The sequence below is a fragment of the Schistocerca gregaria genome, unplaced genomic scaffold, assembly GCF_023897955.1.
Source record: "Schistocerca gregaria isolate iqSchGreg1 unplaced genomic scaffold, iqSchGreg1.2 ptg000273l, whole genome shotgun sequence".
NCBI lineage: Eukaryota > Metazoa > Arthropoda > Insecta > Orthoptera > Acrididae > Schistocerca > Schistocerca gregaria.
In genome coordinates this window covers 1691241-1711015 of record NW_026061770.1, presented here as the reverse complement: position 1 = coordinate 1711015, position 19775 = coordinate 1691241, and the positions used below count along the sequence as shown (strand labels likewise).

The window sequence follows — 19775 nt, the reverse complement described above, 5'->3', positions numbered from 1 at the left end:
GTGAAAATGGCAGTATTAAGTCTTTGAACAAGATCCTGAACGTGGGCTTTCCACGACATCTTACTATTTATTTGAACACCTAGGAATGTGAACCGTTCAGTTTCACCAATCATATGCCCATGCTGTGAAATTAAAACGTCAGGTTTTGTTGAATTGTGTGTTAGAAAATGTAAAAACTGAAGCTTACTGTGATTTAACGTTAGTTTATTTTCTACAAGCCATGGACTGAGGTCATGTACTGCACTACTTGAAACGGAGTCAATGTTGCACCCAACATCCTTTACTACCAAGCTAGTGTCACCAGCAAACAGATATATTTTAGAGTTACCCGTAGTACTTGAGGGCATATCATTTATATAAATAAGGAACTGGAGCGGCCCCAACACTGATCCCGGAGGAACCCCCTCCCCTTGACAGTACACCACTCAGATCCGCCATCACACAGTATTACTTTCCCCCATTCCTGTAGATTGTTCCCTAATGCTCTTCCTGAAACTCTCTAAAACTTCTGATTCTGTCAGTTCTTTCAGGTCCCATCTCCTTAAATTCCCACCTTTTTCCAGTTTCTTCAGTTTTAATCTACAGTTCATAATCAATATATTGTGATCAGAGTTCACATTTGCCCCTGGAAATGTCATACAATTTAAAATATGGTTCCTAAATCTCTGTCTTACCATTATATAATCTATATGAAATATTGCAGTATCTCCAGGTCTCTTTCACGTAAACAACCTTCTTTCATGATTTTTGAACCAAGTGTTAGCTATGATTAAGTTATGCTCTGGGCAAAAGCCTACCAGGCGGCTTCCTCTTTCATTTTTTACCCCCATTCCATATTCACCTACTACGTTTCCTTTTCTTCCATTTCCTACTGTCGAATTCCAGTCACCCATTAATATTAAATTTTCATCTCCCATCACTATCCGAATGATTTCTTTTATCTCATCACACATTTCATCAATTTCTTCATCATCAGCGGACTACTTTTACGACTTTGGTAGGCGTGGGATTCGTGGCTATCTTGGCCACAACAATGCGTTCACTATGCTGTTTGTAGTAGCTTACCCGCATTCCTATTTTTATTAATTATTAGACCTACTTATGCATTAGCTTCATATTAGCCTTCCTAATACTAAAATCTATATCCGATGTTAACAATGACGCCGGTGGATGGACTATCAGGAAATTACTGACCGTCGAGAAAGTCAAATATAACCGACAAGCTAATGGGCCCTTCACAGGAAAAGGTTTTTTGCCAGAAAACGGGGAAAATTGAAACCCAGCAAATGAGTAAAAAAATGTATATTCACTGACAAAAAAAATAGTGTACGCACACAACTTACACAACAATAGTCTGGGATTACTCTATTACGTAATACAGTTTTTGTGATTGTATCTGGCAGCTTTAGTTATTTTTAATTAAAAGAGGTTTTAAAAGGACAGAAAGAACGTGTTGGACTACGCTACAGATCGTTCTGTTAGCACAGTCTTTACTTTGTAATCACTTTCGTTGACTTCGGCAACTCTCAACAGAAATCTCCAACCTAACCGAGACAGTGTGCTACGATCTTGCCGAGATCATGACAAGAGAATGGGCTACATCACACTCGAAGTAAATGTATATAGGTAAGGATCCCCATGACCTGTATACGTCTGTTATAAAAAATCTCCAAGCCACTCTCCTCAAATAGACCGCAATCTTCTCTTGACCTTCAACTGTTACTATTTCAGAATTAGAAACCAGATTCAAAGAAAATTTGGCTACAAGGCACAAAACTAGAAAAATAAAAATAATAAAAGTGAGAACGTGAAACATGTTAGCAATAACCATAAACAGGAGATTTACAGAAAATATAATTGAGAAAGGAAATCATTAATATTATCGACCGTTTAGGAACTCTAGGCTACGAAATGGATAAAACCACATATCGAATAAGTGGTGGAAGAGTTAGTGTGTTTTAAGATTAAATCCAAACAAGAATTAGAGAAAAATATATCGAAGCAAGGCCTCTATTACGAAAAATTGCTAAATCTCGAGACAAATTGTGTCCTTCTGTATTAGATGAAATGTTTTGGACCCTAGTACGGATGAAACAGTATCTGCAGTATCAACTGGAACTTCGGACATGTGTTTCATATTTCATCCAAGCCTGCAGTCTATAAATATTTAAACAAAATACTAAAACAAAATACCACTACAGGGGAATTACTTACGAAGTAGTTCTTGGTAAAGAAACACAGGACACAATTACGTATGTAGGCTTAATACGAACTACAACTGTGTTTATAAATCGCTATAGTTGCCTTGGACTAACGACGAGCAAATATCAATATAACCTGTACGCTTTTCAAAGCTGTTATCCATGAAAAAGCCAAACTACGTATCGTGAACAAAATACAATTTAACACCGAAACAATGACATTAGCTGACAATGGGCACAGACTTTAGTCAATAGGCACTGTTGAAAATTTGTGCCAGACCAGGATTAGCACCCGAGTCCCCTGGTTACGAGGGAGAGGCAATGATCACTGTGTCCGAATTACACAGTGGTCAACAGAATAGCACGAACTGCCCGAGCATGCCGTTCTTTAGATCCAAATTCTCAATTTCTCCATAGACTACTAATGCACTGCTCCTTGAACATAATCCTCCTCCCTTTAATTATACAGTACATGGCCAAAAAAACAGACACCGAATATATGCAAACTTGGCCTTACGAACATTGCAGACGTCGTCTATGTAACACACGTCAAACTTCAAAGAATTTACCAATTCGTTGCATTGTTTACTATAGACCACAAATCAAGTAACGTAAAAAAAGCACTGCGTCTATTGAGATCATGATTCAGAGTTAAAAAAAACTAATAAGTCGCCTACATATTACAGTTGCTGCCGAAAGAGGAGAACCCTTATTTTCCCACAAAAGGAAATATAGTTAAAATTACGCTTCTATTTCGGTTAGTTTATGCGGTTACTAAAATTTGCAGTGAAAGTTACATAGTGGACTCTACCCTCCCCCCACCAGAAACGTAGTTATCGTGGCTGTTGTGAGAATTTTGTACACAGTTAGAGAAAGTGTGTTAAATGTGGCGCGGACGGAAACGCTAGGCTACGCTACAGGGCAATCTGCTCGCACAACGTTTAGTCGGCATTCATAATCGTTGGCGTAAACAACTCTCAATCAAATTACCACCTTCCAACCTAACTTAGATCTCGGGCTACACTACCAATCGGCCTGTCATCACAACCAAAAATTCATTGAGGGGGGTGGGGGGATTTCCTGTAGCTCTCTCTAATGTATCTCTAGGCAAAACTGCCAGTTTTGTCAGACTCAACAGCAAGATTTACCAATGGTAAACACTTTTGAGACGGCTCGTAATTTTAGAATAGTCCTCTTCGTCTTACTTGGCATAAATTGTTCGCTGGCGTCCCAGCAGCTAGCTCCCTAAGTGTCTGCTTCTGCCATCGCACCACGCCAGTCTGCTGTTGTCCTAGCAGACCGAACGCACCGCACATCCGACACCTTCGGAACCACTCACTGGCCAGTTAGCAACTGAGCGGAACACTGTTTACATCGTGAAAGGAAAACTATGCAAAGATGTACACTTAAATGGCACGACTGAGTAGCACACACACAGTAATATCTGAGGAATGTCCTTCGACACGCGCAGAACGAAAGTCTTCTCGCGAACGTACAGCGTCTCTGAAAAAAAATCTCGTGACTATATTCCGGCGTTACGGCCAGGTTCTCATACAAATGAGCAAAAAAGGGTACATTTGAAATTCTTTTTGAGACAATGAAAATACATTCGAAAGATCTGTTTGGGAATTACGAGTGATAATACTATGAGCTTAATTTTAGATTTTCAATAAAAAATGGCGCCCGTAATTATGATTTGATCAAGGGCCTGCGAGACTGGAGTACGCAGAGCGCGTGCAGTGTGGCACCTCATATGTTACCTGAATTCAAAAATGGGTAACATCAGTTGATACTACATTATTCCTCTGAAATTGAAAATGGATAACATCAGTCGATAAAACATAAAATTTATGGGAGCGTATACCTAACCGCAATGAAACAACCTTAAATTTAACGATACAGTGCTAATTCGAACTTTGAGTTCGATTTTTGAGGGTTTGTTTCACTCCTTATGCCTACACAAAAATTAGTTAATATTAACAAATGTCATATTATAGCTATAAGTTCCTAAGAAAAGTGTTTACTTTTAGGGGTCAGAGGTAGATGTTAAGAGAACGAACCACTTTTAATTTATGCTGCATGCCGTTCTGAGAAAATAGTTACCCGAAAAAAATGTGTTCAAAGTTTAGGGAACACATTTAGTTATATTATTACTTCGATTTGCATGAACTGAGTGTTACATATATATTTTTAATGTCGCTGAAAACGAATCTGAAGTCAGATTTTCAATATTCAAAACAGCTAATCCTATACGGAGGGCAACCGATTATGTTTTGACCAATTTTTACCAAAAATGTATTTTCGTTATTTACGTTTAGTCTGCAAGTCAAGGAGTATTTATCAACCCTTCCTCTACCTCTGATTGTTCCTAGACAGCAACTTCCTGTTCTTCTTGGCAGGAAAAGCCGATCTGTCAAAGCTGGATATGCAGCACTCGGCAGCCTGCACTTGATATTCGTCCGTATTTTCGGTGAGTATGTTTGCATGCATTCTGCAGTATGAATCATTTTGAGCACGTGCGACACGGGACGAGTTATCATCTACATCTATATGGATACCCTGCAAAACACATTTAAGTGCCTGGCAAAGGGTTCATCGAATCACCTTCACAACTGATAATTAATTGAAACCCTCAGCTGCCGACAGGTGTTGTTGATATACTTCGATGGGGACAGCTGAAAAGTGTGCCCCTACTGGGACTCGAACCCAGAATCACCTGCTTACAAGGCAGACGCTCAATCCATCTGAGCCATCGAGGGCACACATGAACAGCACGACTGCAGGAATTTATCCCTCGCACGCTTCCCGTGAGACTCACATCCCCAACCGTCCACAATCCGCATACGTAATGTACTTAATAGGTATTTGTCCATCCACTCATTACTGGCTCACACTAAGGTGACGATTCCCGTAAGAGTTCCGGCAACCTGTGCGCATTCGCACAGACGAAGGTCAATGGCTGGGTAACGTTTAACCATAGATATGAAGATAGTAACTGCTCTCGAAAGAACAGGCGCCACTGACGACCTTGCAACTCTTCTAGAATACATGATAGACCGGCCGATGTGGCCGAGCGGTTGTAGGCGCTTCAGTCGGGAGCCACGCGACCGCTACGGTCGCAGGTTCAAATCCTGCCTCGAGCATGGGTGTGTGTGATGTCCTTAATTTAGTTAGGTTTAAGTCGTTCTAAGTTCTAGGAAACTGATGACCTCAGATGTTAAGTCCCAAAGTGCTCAGAGCCATTTGAACCATCAGTCCCTATGTTTACACACTACTTACAGTAACTTATGCTAAGGACAACACACACACAACCATGCCCGAGGGAGGACTCGAACCTCCAACAGGGGGAGCCGCGCGAACCGTGACAAGGCGTTGGACACATGGCGGGTACCCCGCGCGGCTCATGGCAGCCGTGACACTGCTTCAAACAATGGACTGTAGAAACTTTTGTAAAGCACGGATTAAAAAAAAACAACTTTCTGTTCCAAGAGTCTAGACAAGTACACCTTTAAAAAATGCAACTACAAAGAAATTGAATTTTCGAACGTTTTGAATGAGAACCTGTCCTTATGGAACACCGTTGATCAAATGTCACAGGGATTATATACTCAGGTTTCACATGTGGATTAACACTTTCTAATCAATATCCGGAATGAGCAGGGCTTAAAACTTTGAAGAGTTAAATTTCAAGGGCCGTTCTCTTGTATGCAAATAGTTTCACAGTAAAAATTTCTCTAGTTTTATTTATTAATTTATTTATTTATTTTTTGCTGTAGGTAAAGAAGGATAGCATTGTGAGGAGGGGGAAGGGGGGGGGGGAGGAATCTTGCATCTCCCACCTTGGAATTCTGAGTACAGAATTTTTATTTATTACGAGATTCTTAGCCACTTGCAGAAGTGATTTCGAGTGATTCTGCAAAACTTTTCCTTTAGCCAATCGTAACAACTATAGGATTCCGTTCCTGCTGCATGACATGTCTCGGAACTTAAACTGACCAACTCATTTGCATAAAGAGCTAGCTTATCATCCGCTTCTTTACTTGCGTAGACCGTTCATGGTCTGCAAAGAATTTTTTTCTTTAATCGTTTTTTTATGTCTTTTATAAACTGCAACACTTTCTAAACTTTCTAAACTTAGCGCCGTTGAAGCATGGTCTTTTACTGAATGATCAAAAAGCAATGCTGACAGCTGGAGTCCAAGGTTTTTGTTAATCAAGCCGTTTGTATTCTTGTGGTGATATCTCCGTACAGTCTTTCATTCCCTAACGCATATTTCTTTATATCTAATTGAGAAGTGAAATACCGGTTTTCATAGATGCAGATTTAAAATATTTTAATATAACGCAATAAATATTTCATTAAAATTTTCATCCCCTTATGCTCGAAGTTCCAAAACCAGAAAAACACGTAGTTTTTAAAAATTGTAACATATTAGCCGAATACGAATTGTCAGATATATTTAGCAATCCTTTCATAATGAACCATTTTCTGAAACATCTCACACCCTTTAGGGGTTGGGTTTTCAAAAACAATTAAACACGTATTCTTCTATTTAGAGCCGAGGAGCCAAATTCAAATCTTCATCCATTTAATTCTAAAAATGCTTTCATAGTGAAATATTTCATAAAACATTACATCCCCTATTTCACTCTATTAGTGAGTTAAATTTCCAAGAGCAACGAAACACATTTTTTTTACATCCAACCGAGATGTCAAATACCTATTTTCATAGATGTAGCTATAAAAATGCTTCAGTAGTTCTTTAATAATGATTTATTTTCAAAAAACCTTCACTAATTATTTTATCCCCCAATGGAAGAATTTCGGAAAATGCTAAAAACCTGTTTCTTTTTTGTATCTGACTGAGACACCAAATGTCAATTTTCGAAGTTTTGTAGTTATAGCTTCAATAGGGACATAGGGACATATTTAAAAAAAAAGACTTTCAACCCATGTTTCACCCCCATAGGAGTGAAATTTCGAACAATCTCTTCTTAAATGATGCTTTCAGCGTAAGATTTACACCTTCATCAAATTTCAAGTCCGTATACTTTGCAGGTTGGGCTGGAAGGCTATGGGTCAGTGAAACCTGTGCCCCTATTGCACCTTCTTGGAGGTTGTAGTTCCAAAAACAGTGAAACACGTAGTTTTCAATAACACAATATTCATAGATTTCGCTTTAAAAACTCTTTCGCACTGAAATACTTTCATAGAACATTACATCCTATATTCCACCCTCTTAATCGTTCAATGTATCAAAAACAGGTTTTCATATATTTCATGAAACATTTCATCCTCTGTGATATGGGGTATGGTAGTGACACACCAAAATCACAATAGTAATCCGTTGTAGTTGCTACATATTTTATTACAATCAAAAGCATTATAAAATCACAAGGCCAGATCAGTTGGACAAATAATAAATAAATTTCGTTAAGTGGAACGAGACCCGTACAACTTGAAATTTGAATATGACTAGGTATATATACTTAGGTAAAGCTTTACTTAAATAGCACAAATGTCCATAAAATTCATAGCAGAACTCTCACTACTTGCAATCAGGGGAGAAACAGATTAAGCGTAAGAATACAGATATTTAACGTTCGGCTTGCCAACTTTCCTAAACAAAACTGTATAAAAATGACTAAAACAATTAAGGGGGTCCTTTAATTTTGACTAAACGGACCTTCAAATTTACTTACTCAGTTGATTAATCAACAATATTCTTAGAATGATTACAACTAGAACATGACTATATGACAATACCCTTAAAATAAGGTTGCTTCAATATTTCGTGTCAATTGGCGATAGACGCGAGCAGACCAAGGATTCAAATCAATACAAGAGATCCACGAGGCAGAGAATGACATAGAAATATACTCAACATGGCAATGCAATTGAACTTTGGATGCTATAGTTCAGCACCGGAAAGATGGAATCACGCAAAAGTGACAACATAACCCAAGATGTAAAGGAGAGGACATGGCCTCAAATGTCTCTCTGCCGCCGTGGTGCTCTGCTCCCAGTATGCTAGCGTCGACCGCTGCCAGTTATCTCTAACACAACACACATCAAGAGCAGACAATTTTCTGAGACATAAACTACACAACCCTATCTGGAGAACAGGTGAGCAATACAACTGGACTGAAACCAATGAGCCTCCGTGAGTTACTTGGCCAGTGCCAGCCCTTAAACTTTGATTAATAAGATCGCTAAAAATCATACCGAAGTTAAGATGACGAGACTTATCTCCAGGTTCGCCATATTAGTGGCAGAGACAATGAATTGGCGACGCTCTTATCCGTATGTTCGCGGCAGAGTCTGGGGAAGGCAAGGGCCACGTGGAGCCGGATCTGGGGGTCAATTTCCTTCTCTCCGAGACACCCGGCTTCTTCTGCGACTTAGCCGGCAAACAGGCCGAGGACCCCGGGTGGGGACCGATTCGGCAGCAGTTGGCGGATGGCGAGGTCTTCGGGGGGTGGGGTGGGGGGGAGGTGTCTTGTGTAAAGGGGAAGACAACCGTGGTGAAGGGAAGGTCTGTATTCCACAGGAACGAGTTAGCATGGCACTCAGATATTTCCACGATTCGGCGGTAGGGGATCATTTGGGGTTCTACAAGACCTTGAACAGAGTTCGGGAACACATGTTTTGGCCCAACCTATATGGCGATGGCATGCGATTTGTTGGCAACTGTGTCCAGTGTAGGCGCGGTAAGCCCGATGTTGGGCCGCACAGAGAACTACTACAGTCGGTTAGCGAGCAGTGTCCTCTGGACCGCGACTCAAAGATCGAAACATCGATCGACGGAAACTGGCGCCAGAAACGCACCAGCTCACTCTATTTCATCCCCTTAGGGGTTGAACTTCCAAAAACACGAAAATACGTATTTTCTTATTTGTAACCTTGAAGTCAAATACCAATTTTCGTAGATATAGCCTTAAAAATACTTCCATAGTCCTTCCATAATTTTTTATCTCAAGATAAAATGTTCACCTACTATTTCACCTCATAGAGGTTAAATTCCCAATAATACTGGAACACATATTTCTTTATTTCTGACCTAGAAACCAGATACAAATTTTCGTCTGCCTAGCTTCAAAATTACCTTAATAGCTACATGTTTCAAAAATCCTTTCATTTCCTGTGTATCCCCCTTAGAGGTGGAATTTCGAAATATGCAGTATAAGCGGTATAAGATCAACAACCTTTCCAAATCTCAAGGTTTATTTTCCTTGGCGGTCTGGACTGTGTGAATTTCATAGTAATGGCCTCCACACACACACACACACACACGCACACACACACACACACACACACACACACACACACACCACTAACAATGCCACCACCACCTTCTGGGGAAATTTCTGCAGACGCCCTTGTTCCACTGCAGTCATATTTTGCCGACGACCTACATTTAGCAGCGTGGGAGGGATAGTGTCGTGCAACAGACAGTATACTCAGTAGACAACGAACTGTTCGTTGTGAAATCAGGGACATAGGAACCGAGACTGACACAGAAGGTGCTGAAGGTGAAGCACACTAGACTCGTGTCTACCACGGCTTCAAATAGTATCGATTTACTATGAACGGAAGTTCCGAAAAGTGAGCAAGTAATTTTACAGTAAATTCAGTACCGATGGTGAGGATATACAACGAAAAACATTTCTATAATATTTCAGAAATAATGAAACATTCCACTCAAGTCGCGCGGCAGAAAACGCAATGGATATGCTTGCACTTAAGACGGAAGGCCCCACGTGCTTACGCAGGCTTACGACAGATCGCAAAATTCGGCAGTAGGCGTAAGCCAACCTCTTGTGCTGCCATCTGTTATTGATGCCAGGCATCAAGGTCTCAGTAGTACGACCATCCACTGGAGAGTAGTTGCTTTATAAGTACTCCGTCTTCAGGCCACGAGTGACCTACTGGGACAGCACCATCCGACCGCCGTGTCATCATCCGTGGAGGATGTGAACAGGAGGGGCGGGGATCAGCACACTGTTCTCCCGGTCGTTATGATGGTTTTCTTTGACCTGAGCCGCTACTATTGGGTCGAGTAGCTCCTCGATTGGCATCATGAGGCGGCCTGGATGATCACCCATCCAAGTGCCTTCAACGCCCGACAACGCACTTAACTTCGGTGATCTCACGTGAATCGATGCAACCTCCGCGGCAAGTCCGTTGCTGCAGATATTTTAGAGTAGTTGTTACGTTTCATAATTATCTAGTTTACGGGGAAAATGTAAAAAAGGCGATTGTCACCGAAGCTACAACTAATCTGAATTTCTGGTTAGTTATCAAGTGGTCTTATGTGCAAGCCTGATTTTTTCATCCTTTGCGGTGGGAATGATTCAAACCCGTCATGTTCTTCTTATGAGGTGTTCTATTTATTTTGCACACAATGATCGTTTGTAGTTGTGTTGAGTTACCACCTTGATAAATTTTTGGATGGCGCACGTATCATAACTGAGATCTGCGCTTGCGCTTAATGGCTGAAGGTCAATTAGCGTAATGAGTAGTAGCGAATGTTATAGTAACATGTTTGTAAATTATTTCAGGTAAATTACCTTAGTAGTGTAATATTATCAGTATACCAGTACAGTATGTGGGCCAATTACGTTAGTCATGGAATACTATCCGTATAAGACTATGTCACCTTGGTGTCCCGGAATTTGCTTCAATTTTGGAATCCACGAAAGAACTGGAAATTTTCCTTTACACAGCTTTCCATATAATTTCTATTACAGTGATTCAGTCTTGTCTGTCACTCGACTTTTCTGACTGTGAAATAAATTCTATCGCTCATGTGCTTATTACCTCTTCGTGTTTCCATTTGCCGATATTGCGCATAAACACATACATATCTCAACGTTGCTATGTACATTGATGGAACGACACACTTTTCTGTGGCGACACTGCAGTTTAGAGATAGAAAAACCGATCAGTTAAAACGACATGGGTATTTTAGTTCTGAATAACCGATGTCTTTCGGTATTTGTTTGCTCTCGGTTATAACAAGTATCTTTTTATATTTTCCTGATAACCACGTAAAAACAGATATACCAATTAGCCACAGTTGTCGTAGTAAAATTTTTAGTTTTCAAATAAACCTTTTTTAAAAAAGACGAGTAATTTTTATTCGTAAGATTTCCATAGCTCTGAGATACTGCGTTATTACAGAAAAAATGGGAAAAGTGATGTATGCCACTTTAATAACACTGCTGATAGAAACGAGCAACAAGTGAATTGGTCCAACATTGCCGAGACAATACTGTGCCTGTTATACAAGCAGTGCGCGAGAATGGACGCAGTTTCTCGCTGTTGTCGAACGTCAGTTGTAAAACAGAATGGCACCATCTCGAAGCCTGGAAGTATTTTACGATATGCAGTACGAGTGAAGCACAATGGTCGATTTGGTCGACTTGCGACATCATACAAGGAAAAAAGTTAAAATTTTACAAATCATTAATAGTTCGGGATAAAAATACAAAGTGCCTGATCTGCTGCCTGTGTCTACGTTATCTGCTTTTAGCCGTTAACAGATAAATTAAAACGAAAAAGAGAGTTCTCCTGCCGCAGTTTTCACTCTTTATCGCTGGATTATACGTAATGCCCGCATAGTGCTGTGATAACCGATTTAAATATAATTTTTGAGCAGAGTTCTAAAAACTAAAATCAGTAGGATAATACTGGCAGTTTTCTGTGGTATAGAAGTACTCGCTATATTTTGAGAGAAACAGCGAACAGCGGACAAAGTTTTATTGGACTATTTAATTTAAAGAAATTAGAATTATATTAATACCGTCAGTTGCTCACGGGCGTTGATAAATATCAACGTGGACAAGTGAAAATGTGTGCCACGACCGGGACTCGAACCCGGGATCTCTTGCTAAAATGACAGACGCTCTATGCATCTAGGCCACCGAGGGCACAGTGTATGGTTCGACTGCAGGGACTATCTCGCGCACGCCTCCTGCGAGACTCACATTCTTACCTTGAATGTCCATACACTACAGTCGTAGAGTCCCACTCCAACACACTCATTCCTCGTGGAAGACATGTCCATATCCATATAAGTATATGGTTCTGGCAATACCAGCCATGACCTTCTTCTGTGAAGATGCACAAGTATTCCCCGAACTGTTACGGGACTTGGTAAGAATGTGTTCCACGAGTAATGAATGTGTTGGTGTGGGACACTACGAATGTAGTGCGTGGACATGGAAGGTGAGAATGTGAGTCTCGCGGGAAGCGTGCGTGAGATAGTACCTGCAGTCACACTATCGTCTGTGCCCTCGGTGGCTCAGATGGGCAGAGAGCCTGCCATGTAAGCAGGAGATCCCGGGTTCGAGTCCCAGACAGGCACACATTGTCACCTGTCCCCGTTGATATATATCGACACCCGTGAGCAGCTGACGGTATTAATATAATTCTAATTTCGTTCTGGACGGCTGCAGGTCATCATAAATGTATTTGACGTTTTGATTCCATTTATCAAGAAACTGAGAAAGTAAAAATTTTTATCTTTGTTTGATTTCTACGTTTACAAGAGGAAATAATGTAAATAAAATACTGAAAATCGGTTATTACAAGAACTGGTATTGTGACGGGCTTTAACAATTAGGTTAAAGTGAGGCTGGGAAACTGATAAGAGCCGAAAACCAGTTGTTTGAGCGATAACCGACATTCCCACTGCTGTTGTGAGTGGTAAGATTGATGCGCAAGGACATCTAGAACAGTTTCTCAGAAAGGTTACTGCAACTCTGATGTTCTCAAAATGAACGGGCCAGCCATTGGCGTCCGCGAGGGGGAAGGGGAGTGGGAGGGGAGGAGGTGGGGAGGGGAGGATAGGCAAAAGGGCACTTTCACCCGTCGCCCCTAACCATCCTTGGAATCTGGAGTAAAGAGTTTTTATTCGTTACAGTATACTCATACTCTTCCAGATAAGAATTCTCCACAATACTGCTAAACCTTAGCTTTGACCAGTTGTAGCGCTTATAGAGTTAGGGTCTTGTAGCTTGATGCACCTCGTAACTGACCAGCTGATTTGTACACAGAGTGCCAGTTTCAGAATCATGCACTCCAGCCCCGACGCGCCTTCCCCCCTCCCCACCACTGGAAATATTTCTGCAGACTCCAGTCTGCCACTGTGCATATATTTTGATAACATCCTGGTTTTAATAGCATCGAAGGAACAGCATTGTGGAGTAAAGGGTAGACCTAGCACAGACCACACCATTCACAATGAAACGCATCACTTAGTAGATGGTGAAGTACTTTGAAGCTAGCCAGATAGAAACAGAACCTCCTGGCACTGTATCTAACCCAAATTCTAATCTTACACTAATCTCTTGTATGTACCTACCACGCCCTCAAAGAGCCAACGATTTACTATTATCAAAAGTTCCGAAAAATGAGGAAGAAATTGACCCACACTTTTTTCCGTTGTTCATTATTTCGATTACCCCATAAAGGGAATGGACTTGTAGCCACAGCTTACACAAGCGATAAATGGTTTAAAATACATAAAAAGAGATGACAATAGGAAACGATTTTTAAAAACACAATGATGCGGCTTTTACGATTTTTACAGGAAAAAAAAATGGATGACAAAGTAAAGGTTTTTCAAAAATATGCTGGTGGACAATATTGGGGATTTTTTATCTTTATAGATGACTAGCGGAAAAGCTTGGTGTTGACCAGGCATTTATTTACAGCTGTGCGTCCACGTCCGTACTATGCAGCGTCTGGCCTTGTCCTGAGTTTTTATGACGTATCTCCTGAAACATGTGTCGTACAATGATATAATTTTGTAGGTGCATTCAGCGTCATATGCGGATACTGTCTGCAAAATTTATTGCGAATATAGTAGCAAAGAAGTAACAAATTTAAATGTCACGAATGCTGTGATCCCCACACACTTGGGTGCAACCAATGTACACAGGATGCTTGGCTCGATCATTATGGCTACCATCACCGCTGGTCGAAATTGGACCAGCTGTGTCGACGTAGTGAAAATATAAATGTGCATAACATGGTAAACGTCCATTCTTTCTAGCCATCAGACCTGATCTACGATCAAAAATATCATGTAAAAGTGGTAGGGGCAACGGCCTTGCCGCAGTGGATACACCGGTTCCCGTCAGATCACTGAAGTTTAGCACTTTCGGGCGTGGTCGGCACTTGGATGGGTGACCATCCGGGCCGCTATGCGCTGTTTCCATTTTTCGGGTTGCACTCAGCCTTGCGATGCCAATTGAGGAACTACTCGACCGAATAGTAGCGGCTCCAGTCAAAGGAAACTACCACAACGAGTGGGAGAGCCAGCTCCTCCTCCACCCTCAGTGAGAATGACGTGGCGGTCGGATGGTCCTGATTGGCCACTTGTGGCCTGAACACGGAGTGCTTTCTTAAAGGAGTGCTCCCTACATAAAACTGACAGTCTTGACTCAGGGACTGTCCACGGTAAATGCTGCATTGGACCTACGAATACTATTAAAATAACGGTTTGAGTTCTCTTTAGTTGTCCAATCATCTGAAGTGAGTCCTTATTGAAGTAAGCTGAAAAATAGATTTTATGTTAATGGCGGATAAATTTTATGTTAATGGCGGCAAATTAACTTTACCCTAATGACACACAAGGTCAATGCCGTTCTATCACGTAAAGTATTCTCAGATCGAAATGTTTTGCATTACCAAATCTCCAATGTAGATCCATCATAACGCAATTATAATTCTCAAAATAATTTGGAGCTACGTTCAATGCATATTTAAATGCATCTTTCAAAACAATACCAGAATTCTCATTAGATCATCATTATCAGTGCCTAGAGTATTCCTATTATTTCGTCTACCAAAAACCGCGTCTCACTATGGCTTTTTCAGTACGCTGTTTTGTTTTCCACTGCTGACAATAGAAACGATCTGGCAGATGTGACATTGTAGATGTCCAGTATGCGTGTCTTAATGCAAATAAACCGTCTGGAACATTTACCCTTGAACCTCCCTAGAATGGGATTTCATGGAACGTTATTACTTTCCTGTGTCCATTTCTATCACACCAGCTGATCGCCACGACTGGGGAGAGTGAGGAGGGGGTGGGGTGAAAGTTGGCAGCACTTTGAGTGGCAGAAACCTCACGTTTCCGTCATTTGTTTTCATAATGACGTAGTGCCAATTCGTCACATTGGACGCTTTTCTCTCAGAAACGTTTACATTCATCGTCTGGATATCAATGTCGCCTTCTGAGGTATGCAGTCGCACCACTCTGTACGAAATAGGTTCTAAGCTGATGCAGTCGACAAGTAACGTCGAAATATATCGTCACCTCGAAATATATCGACACCTCGAAATAAATCCACACCCAGAAATAAATAGCCAACCCGAAATAAATCGCAACCTCGAAATAAATCGACACCATGAAAAAAATCTAAACTTCGAAATAAATCGACACCTCCAAAAGACAGCTACATCGAAATGATTCGATATCCCGAAATATATCGACATCTAGACGCATTTCAGCTTACCATATAGATCGATATCTCGAATCTCACGGACATCTCGAGATAAATCGAGGTATAGAAATATATCGATATCTTGAAATATATTGGTACCTAGTAATATAAAGATATCTCTAAAAATACAATATCTAGAAATTTATGGATTACTTGAGATAGAGGTTTCTTGAAATATATCGATATCTCGAAAGGAATAGATATCTGAAGTACACCGATACATGGAAATATATCGATAGCTCGAAATAAACAGACAACCCGATTTGTTTCGGTATATCAAACTAAATCGATATCTCGACATAAACGGATACTTCGAAATCAATTGATACCTCGAAATAAATGGATGCCTCAATATAGATAGATATCGCGAAATAAATCGTCATCTCGATATAATGAGTGCTTCGACATAAGTCGATATATCGAAATGAATCGATAATGGGAAAGAATGGACGTCTTGAAAAAAATCTGTACCCCTAAGAAAACGATTCTCGAAATAAATAGGTATATCGAAATATATCGCTATCTCGATAAATACCGATATCTAGTGGTCGGATATATGTTTCAAGTTGACTTGACATATCAGTATAGTTCGATATACATCAAAATACTTTGGATTTTCAATATACCGATAGATTTCTAGACCTCGGGGAAAAAATCGCCGATCCGACCTCAGTGCAAAAACGCAGACCTAGGGAAAAAACGCCGACCTCGGGGAAAAACGCAGACCTCGAGGGAAAAACGTCGACCTCGGGGTAAAACGCCGACCTCGTGGGAAAACGCCGACCTTCGGAAAACTGCCGACCTCAGGAAAAATCCAGTTCCATTAATTTACACAGACACTAATGTATGTCACCATTAGGTTCTCAAAATACAACCAAATTCCTGGTATTTATCACCTCACACAAAAAGTGGTCGTGACAGAAAAGTCTCGTTCTTTAGAAAGTTTAGAATGAGATGTTCTAAATATTGCAGTTTATCCATTTACAATAATCTACAAGCACTGCACAATGAGAAGAGACTGTCAACCACAGCACTTTGAAATAGTGGACAGCCAGGAAGACAGAGGTTGCATTACTGTTTCTAATCCTCTGGTGCTTGAGATTTAGAATCCAGGATTGCCTCGAATGAGAACAGCAATAATGGATGTCCTGCACCAGTGTAGAACTTACTCTGGAACTCCACAGAAAATCACAAGGCACAATTATATCACATCATTCTCAGCAAACTACAGAAGCCTCTAATGGACGTAACAACGTTGTCACCTCCTTCACCAGTGAAAGATCTTAGTAGCTATTGAGTCAAGAGTAGGTGGCCAATTAATAATTTGTTGTTCAAAGCTAACTTCAGTGTATATGGGAATACTCAGTGGACATCTTTAACCATCATATTTTACTGTCTAAGATATGTCAACTTCCCAGACTATAAGTATAAGCAGAGCTTGGTCTTTCCCAATCCGAGATTGTTTAGAATGGGTATCAAGGGAATCAGATCCACTGGGCATTTAGAGCAACCTGCTTTAAACAATATGAGCAGGCAGTAGACACAGACACAGAATTTGGAATTTCTCTGTGAAGTGGTTACCTTCATCGTCTGAAAACTTATGTTGTGTGCTGCGCTATGTGGAGGTACTAATAGCAACACAGTAAAACACAGAAGAAGCTTATAAGTTGATGTAATCAGCCAGTAAGAAGCAGTAAACTTTAAGTTTTAGTAATCGATTATTGACTTATTATCCGGCTTTGGTGCCTTGACATTACCGACGACCTTAAGATTTTGCATGAAGAGAGGCCTAAAAGCCACGTTACACGAGAGAATGTGAAAAGTGTTCATATGTAGTAAAAACCTAAGAAATAAGCCCGTTTTCGTCATTTGCTATCAAATCGACGTATTGCCAGAGCGTTACATTGGCAGCTTTTCTCTCTGAAACGGTTACATTTATCGTCTGCAAACTTATGTCGCGTGCTAAGGAATGCAGAGACACTAAAAACAACACAGTAGAACATAGAGGAAGCTTCTAGGTTGATGTAATTAGCCCGTAGGAAACAGTACAATTCAGGTTTTAGTTATCGATTAGTTGGGAGCTCCAATGTTAGGCGCGTAATGGGGCCCCTTAGGGATACGGCGGCTAAGGAGGGGAAGAAATCCAGTGTGCACTTCGTGTGCATTCCGGGAGGAGTCATTCCTGATGTGGAAAGGGTCCTTCCGGATGCCATGAAGAGCACAGGGTGCAGCCAGCTGCAGGTGGTGGCACATGTCGGCACTAATGACGTGTGTCGCTTTGGATCTGAGGAAATTCTCTCTGGATTCCAGCGGCTATCTGATTTGGTGAAGGCTGCCGGTCTTTCTTACGAGATGAAGGCAGAGCTGACCATCTGCAGCATCGTTGAGAAAACCGACTGCGGACCTTTGGTGCAGAGCCGGATGGAGGGTCTGAATCAGAGGCTCAGACGGTTTTGCAACCTTATTGGCTGCAGATTCATTGACTTGCGCCATAGGCTGGTGGGGTTTCGGGTTCCGCTGAATAGGTCAGGAGTTCATTACACTCAGCTGGCGGCTACACGGGTAGCGGAGGCTGTGTGGCGTGGACTGGGCGGTTTTTTTAGGTTAGAAGGCCTCGGGAAAGTGCGGGATGGGCTGCAATGTCAAAGGGTGCTTGGCAATTACAGGACGTGCTTGGATCAAGGAACAGTCGGAATTATAGTTGTAAATTGTTGTAGTTGCGCTGGAAAAGTCCCTGAGCTTCAAGCGCTAATAGAAAGCACAGAAGCTGATATCGTTATAGGTACAGAAAGCTGGCTAAAGCCTGAAATAAGTTCTGCAGAAATTTTTACGAAGTCTCAGACGGTGTTCAGGAAAGATAGATTAGGCAGAATTGGTGGTGGAGTGTTTGTGTCTGTCAGTAGTGGTTTATCTTGTAGTGAAGTCGAAGTAGATACTCCGTGTGAATTGGTGTGGGTGGAGGTTATACTTAAAAGCCGAATTAAGTTAATAATTAGCTCCTTCTACCGACCCCCAGACTCCGATGATACAGTTGCGGAACAGTTCAGAGAAAGTTTGAGTCTCGTAACAAATAAATACCCAACTCATACGGTTATAGTTGGTGGGGATTTCAACCTACCCTCGGTATGTTGGCAAAAATACTTGTTCAAAACCGGTGGTAGGCAGAAAACGTCTTCCGAGATTGTCCTAAATGCATTCTCCGAAAATTATTTCGAGCAGTTAGTCCACGAACCCACGCGAATTGTAAATGGTTGCGAAAACACACTTGACCTCTTGACCACAAACAATCCAGAGCTGATAGAGAGCATCATGACTGATACAGGGATTAGTGATCACAAGGTCATTGTAGCTAGGCTCAATACCATTTCTTCCAAATCCATCAGAAACAAACGCAAAATAATTTTATTTAAAAAAGCGGATAAAGTGCCACTAGAAGCCTTCCTAAAAGACAATTTCCATTCCTTCCGAACTGACTATGCGAATGTAGACGAGATGTGGCTCAAATTCAAAGACATAGTAGCAACAGCAATTGAGATATTCATACCTCATAAATTGGTAAGAGATGGAACGGATCCCCCGTGGTACACAAAAAAAGTCCGAACGCTGTTGCAGAGGCAACGGAAAAAACATGCGAAGTTCAGAAGAACGCGAAATCCCGAAGATGGGCTAAAATTTACAGACGCGCGAAATTTGGCACGTACTTCGATGCGAGATGCCTTTAATAGGTTCCACAACGAAACATCGTCTCGAAATTTGGTAGAAAATCCGAAGAAATTCTGGTCGTATGTAAAGTAGACAAGCGGCAAGACGCAGTCAATACATTCGCTGCGCAGTGCCGATGGTACTGTTATCGACGACTGTGCTGCTAAAGCGGAGTTATTGAACGCAGTTTTCCGAAATTCCTTCACCAGGGAAGACGAATGGAATATTCCAGAATTTGAAACACGAACATCTGCTAGCATGAGTTTCTTAGAAGTAGATACCTTAGGGGTTGCGAAGCAACTCAAATCGCTTGATACGGGCAAGTCTTCAGGTCCAGATTGTATACCGATTAGGT

The 19775-nt window shown here is 41.1% G+C and overlaps 1 non-coding gene across 1 annotated transcript; it reads right to left on the bottom strand.

The window, feature by feature from the left end:
* Nucleotides 1-4886: 4886 nt before the first annotated feature.
* Nucleotides 4887-4961, bottom strand: Trnat-ugu (transfer RNA threonine (anticodon UGU)). Its single transcript has one exon. It is a non-coding gene; the product is annotated as a tRNA-Thr (tRNA).
* Between the last annotated feature and the right edge of the window lie 14814 nt (nt 4962-19775).